At 43.0% G+C, this 5,560-nt stretch overlaps 1 long non-coding RNA gene across 2 annotated transcripts; it reads right to left on the minus strand.

Moving 5' to 3' along the window:
- Positions 1 to 1,894: 1,894 nt before the first annotated feature.
- Positions 1,895 to 4,215, minus strand: LOC117824409. 2 transcript variants are annotated; one of them, XR_004633584.1, is made up of 3 exons: positions 3,581 to 4,215; positions 3,148 to 3,474; positions 1,895 to 3,041 (listed from the first exon to the last, which is right to left on the minus strand). It is a non-coding gene; the product is annotated as an uncharacterized LOC117824409 (long non-coding RNA). The 2 variants fall into 2 exon arrangements; XR_004633585.1 differs by having other exon boundaries at positions 3,633 to 4,214.
- Between the last annotated feature and the right edge of the window lie 1,345 nt (positions 4,216 to 5,560).

Consider the following 5,560-nt stretch of genomic DNA (forward strand, 5'->3'; position numbering starts at 1 on the left):
GAAACAACTATTATAAAGAGAGGAACAAATGAACAAAAGTAGAGTTTTGATATCATCATGAAGGGGAACTCTATGTACACTGTGGTGCGAGTGTGTGTGTGTGTGTGTGTGTGTGTGTGTGTGTGTGTGTGTGTGTGTGTGTGTGTGTGTGCGTGTGCGTGTGCGTGTGCGTGTGCATGTGTGTGTGTGTTGAGGGGGTATTCTCTGGAACAGGATGTACTGTGGCTGTACAAACGTCTCAAAGCTTCTTCTGTGTGTGTTTGCACATGAGATGAAACACTTAAAAAAAAAAAGAACCATACAGTTGCTGCAGGCCTCTGGTCTCAGGTCCGCAGACTTGTGTGGGGACTTCACAAAGAAAAAACCCAGCTGTCAGTCTGAGGGTGGGCGACAGATCCAAGTCTCAGTTCTGGGATTTACTCTATCATAACATGGACCTTCAGGCACACACCAGAGCTAATATTTCAGAGATATCAAGCTGAATGGATAACTTGGCAAGCAGCACAGTGGGATGCAAAGCTATGCAAATGAGATGCAAAGAGTGAGTCAGCGCGGGGATGGAAAATTTCTTCTTGGCTCTGAGTCACTTTTTTTTCTGAGTGGAAAATAGTGTAGTTTTAAATCACACTGTACCACAGAGTGATGTCAGAAGCGATACTTTTACTCAAGTACTAAAGTTGAGTGCTTGCAGTAATACCAGCGGTTCCCAGTTTCTCAGGCTGACACACTAACAGCTGGTGTGCATGCATTTCCACATACAACAAAATGACTGTATTTAGATGCACAAAGAAGACAAAGTATGATGTATTTGACCTCAAAAAAGAGGAATGTCCCTTCGCTTAAACACCTCTGTGTAGCAGAGCCTTGTTTTTTTTTCTCCCTTTACAGCCTCATTAATCATCTCTCACCCCCTGAATTATCTCACAACCTCTTGTCAGGGGGCCTAGGATGGAAACCACCGGGCTTAATCAGCATACTTCAACTGTCCTGCCGACTTCTGCTGCAGGGAGGTGTTGCTTTCACAGCGGTGCATCAGCTTTAACAGCTCCAGCATTAATACCCAAATGCTGAAGTTAGATGCTGATTTGGAGTACTTCCCCTCAACTGAAATATTTCCTTTCAGCTGCATAAAAATGGAAATCAAGGAAGTCCTTTATTTTGACCACTATCTTGAAACATATCAGCTTATCCGGCCAACTGTGGTTCTTCATAAACTGTATATCTATGATACTGTGACCAGAAATTAGCAGTGTCCTTGTAAGCTGTGAATGCAGAACTGTGGATGATTGTCATAGTACTTTTTGCTTCTGATGTAAAAATGAAGAAATAATTCAACGCCAACCATTTTATTGAGCTGAAATTTTAGATGCAAGCAGTAAGAAGTGTTGCACTCAACTTAAAAGTGAATAATGCCTCTGGTCCTTGCATGCAAAACTGTTCAAATTGATCTTTTAGTTGCCTCCCACACAGAGAGGTCAAAGGTCAGGCAGTTAGTAACCCTGCCTGAGGACTCTTTGCCAAGCAGGTGCTCCTCAGCACCAGCTTACACAGCATGTGTGCAACCCAAATCCTGAACCCTCCTCATGTTGATCCACAGATTAAAGGTTTTAGAGGCAACTTTTGTTACCTTGACTCTCGTTAATTCCCAACAAGTACTGTGTATTAATCCCCTGAATGTTCCTTAAAAGAGCAGGAAGAGGTGGTGAAGGAAAGAGATCCCTGGAGATCCAGCTGATAAATGAAGACAAAGAACAGGTTTGACTGCTCTGACTCTATCCTCCTGACACACTCACAGCGAGGGATGGATGGAGGCGTTGGGAGGAAGAAGGGAAGGGGAAGAGGAGAAAAAAAAAAAAGTCACAGCACCGGCAATACCAGGTACATTAGTGGGTCATGAGCCACACCCTGCCTATTTATCAGAAAGTGTCTGTATTTGTTTGTCACAAGGTAAACAGCTACAAAGGTGTATTTAACCATGCAGGTGTTGTCATGTCTTCTGTGCCAATTATATAAAACATGACTCAACTGAAGGATCAAAGTTGAGGTCTGGAGATGTCCTCATGATGCCTATCTAAAGATTTCTCACACCTGATCCCTCTGCTGTCATACCCCCAGCATTCACCTACACATCCCACTCTGCTTTTCCCATGCTTCCATCCCTTATCCCTCTCAGTATCTGTCTCCCCGTCTCTCCTGTCTCTGTTGAGTCTTTTTTTTATTTTTTCCTTCTACCTGGACCGAAAAACGCCCCAGGTTTTTCTCGTGGGAAACTCTTGGAGTGGTATGTTGCTCCGTGAGCAGGCGGTGAGAGTGGAATCCCGTTTTTCTGGGTCTGGTCTCACTCCCTGTTCCACGATCCCATCCCGGGGCTCGGTGTCACGATCGAAGTCGTGTCAGGACCTGCAGCGGGTGTTAGGAAACTCTCGCCTGTTCTCGCTCAGCCGGATCCTGAGGTTTGGATTATATACAACACCCTCGGTGTGCTCTATTTTATTCTGGCTGTGTTTCTTTTCTTGCATCACTCCCTAGTTTTAATGATCCTTCCTTTAATCATCTGTTCTTTTTCTTTCATTTCTCTTCCTGCAAGTCACTCCTGTGTTCTTTTAGATTTGAAGAAAAGGTCAAACACCTGTGTATTAATGTTACTATATTTTTAACTTGAGATAGAATTCAGTCTATTTGAAGCACTGCTTATATTCTGAAAAAGACATCTGTGCTTCTAGATCAAATATGCTGCCAGACCTTTAATTTCAAACTCAAGGTCAAGTCTGAGACTTTTCCAGAAGTCAGATCAATGTTAGAAAATGTTATCTTCATGGAGGGAAAATGAAAAGCAGGTTTTTAAGTGATCTTGCAGTGCAAGTCAGGAGGCCCATATTGAAATACTCTTTAAGGGGATGCCTAGCAGTTTAAGTGCTGGACATATTCGGGGGCTGTAGTCCTCGTCGCAACAGTCGCAGGTTCGACTCCCTGCCCGGCTACTTGCTGCATGTCCTTCCCCTCTCTCTGCTCCATCCATGTCCTGCCTCTCTTCAGCTGTCCTGTCCAATAAAGACAAAAATGTCCAAAATTTTTAAAAAAAAGAAAAATACCATTTAAGGATATAAAGGCTGTTTAGTTAATCACAAGAAGTATTCAACTTCTTACCTGAAAAGAAAAATAAAGTGATGCATTTTACAAAAAGGTAATTGTAACACACCACTGTGTTTAAGGGTTCCTCAACCCAATGACCACACTCGAGTCCACGATGATCTTTCCTTTATTTTCCTCCCAAAACACCTTAAACACAGATCTACTTCTATTGTTTTGAAGCACCAGCTCAAAACCTGCACGGCAGGAGACCAGTCCTGCTCCTCCAGCTCTTCTCCCCTCTCTGCCAGGTCCAGCATGCTACTGCAGGTAAGAGGAGAGCAATCAATAAACAGTCTTCGCCCTCTCTCTGCTCCATCCATGTCCTATCTCTCTTCAGCTGTCCTGTCCAATAAAGACAAAAATGTCCAGAAATATTTTTAAAAAGAAAAATACAATTTAAGGATATAGAGGCTGTTTAGTTAATCACAAGAAGTATTCAACTTCTTACCTGAAAAGAAAAATAAAGTGATGCATTTTACAAAAAGGTAATTGTAACACACCACTGTGTTTAAGGGTTCCTCAACCCAATGACCACACTCGAGTCCTCGTTGATCTTTCCTTTATTTTCCTCCCAAAACACCTTAAACACAAATCTACTTCTATTGTTTTGAAGCACCAGCTCAAAACCTGCACGGCAGGAGACCGGTCCTGCTCCTCCAGCTCTTCTCCCCTCTCTGCCAGGTCCAGCATGCTACTGCCGGTAAGAGGAGAGCAATCAATAAACAGTCTTCACCTGTGTTAATTAAACCCGGCACTGCTCCCACAAACCTGCAGCGGAGCCTTACACCATGCCCCACCACCACAGTAATTAAGTACACATGAGTCCTTTCTGAAGTGCTAAAGATGTGATTTGAAGCTCCTGTGAGTATATTTTGGTTTGTGTTGCTTTTGGCGCCCCCTGTGGACAAAACAGTGCCTCTCAACCCTTTGTTGATCATTTCCTGCACTCACACACGACATGTCTGGTGTTTCTTTTTACCAAGAAAATCTCATACAGCTTTCTTTTAGAATCAAGCATATACGGTGTAACTGATCAAGACTGCCAGACTGGTTTTAAGGACACCAAGACAGAGCTTACATCATCAATAAGCAGTTTAAAGAGAAGTCAAAGATCATACTTTGCCTCTTTATTCTTTTGCTGTTCTGCATCTTGGCAGTTCGAATATCTAAAAGCTGAAGTTTGCTTATCCTAATGGAAACAAAAAACATGCAAAATAGGAGATACAGTCCCTCCTGTGAACTTCCTCATTCCTCTTCTCCTCTCCCTGTTTCCCAGAAAGAGAAAAAGAAACTTGATCAGCATGAAAACAAGGAAGAAGCCACGTGTGTGAAAACCATTCACACCTCTCCTTTTGAAACACAGATCTTTGTAATCACGCGTGTCTGTGTGCGTGTGTGTGTCAACTGAAGTTGACCTTAAACTGTGAACCAAACCTGGATTAAATTGTTCCTCATATTTTGGTCTATATGCCTTAGTGAGGATTGTTGTGTTTAGTTTGATGTGTTAAAAGGCAAACCACAAGTGTGAGCAATTAATGGATCATAGTTTGGGAACAGATCAGTCCAAATTTCATTGTTTGAGTCAGTGTTTAAGAAGCAGAACAGACACACACCCCTGCGACTGCACTTTAAGAGTCTCATCTTGTGATAGAAAAAAGCAAGGCTTGTTGTTTTAAGTCATAAAGTACGAGTCATGATAACTTAAATATTGACAGCCAATCAGAGACTGAATCACAGTGCCATGCAGACATACTGATAACTGGTGGTCATGGTGTCCAAACTGTAGAACCCGTGTAAAGCGGCGTACTGACAACAAGAGCAGACTGAGAGTCACGCTGGAGGTGATAAGGAGAATAAGAATGAATGAAATCACAAAAACACAGTCACGTACTTACTCCAAGATGACACAGCAGCTACCCTCTTTTCCTCGAGCTCGGTCATGTGACGATTGGAAACACCAGGAATCCGGACACGAGCGGCCGCAGACGGAGAGTGGACAGAGGAAGACAGCAGGAAGTGAGAGATACCAGCTGTGGGAAGGAAGAGAGAGACACAGCAAAGCTTCCTGGGTCACTCAAACATACTCACACACACACAGAGAACACGGCGTGCATACATGTGTGCCTAAGGAGTGATGCAAGTGACACAATGGTGACACAACCATGGTTTACATATCTAGGTCACATATATCAAGAATTTGTTTTTCCGCTGCAATTTCACACTTTCGCAAACTTTTCACACACAACAACCTGCATGCTGCTTTTTTTCCTCATGTGTGTTGAAAACTGCTGCAGACATTTTTACCCTCAAGAGTGATCGAAAGGTCAGCACAGGTCAGATTAAGGATTTTTGGAGGGCTAAATTAACCGTCGAAAAGGGGAAACCATCTTTATTTCACTGTTTAATCGCCTCATGGAGAACTTCATCA

This window comes from Notolabrus celidotus, chromosome 13, assembly GCF_009762535.1.
Source record: "Notolabrus celidotus isolate fNotCel1 chromosome 13, fNotCel1.pri, whole genome shotgun sequence".
NCBI lineage: Eukaryota > Metazoa > Chordata > Actinopteri > Labriformes > Labridae > Notolabrus > Notolabrus celidotus.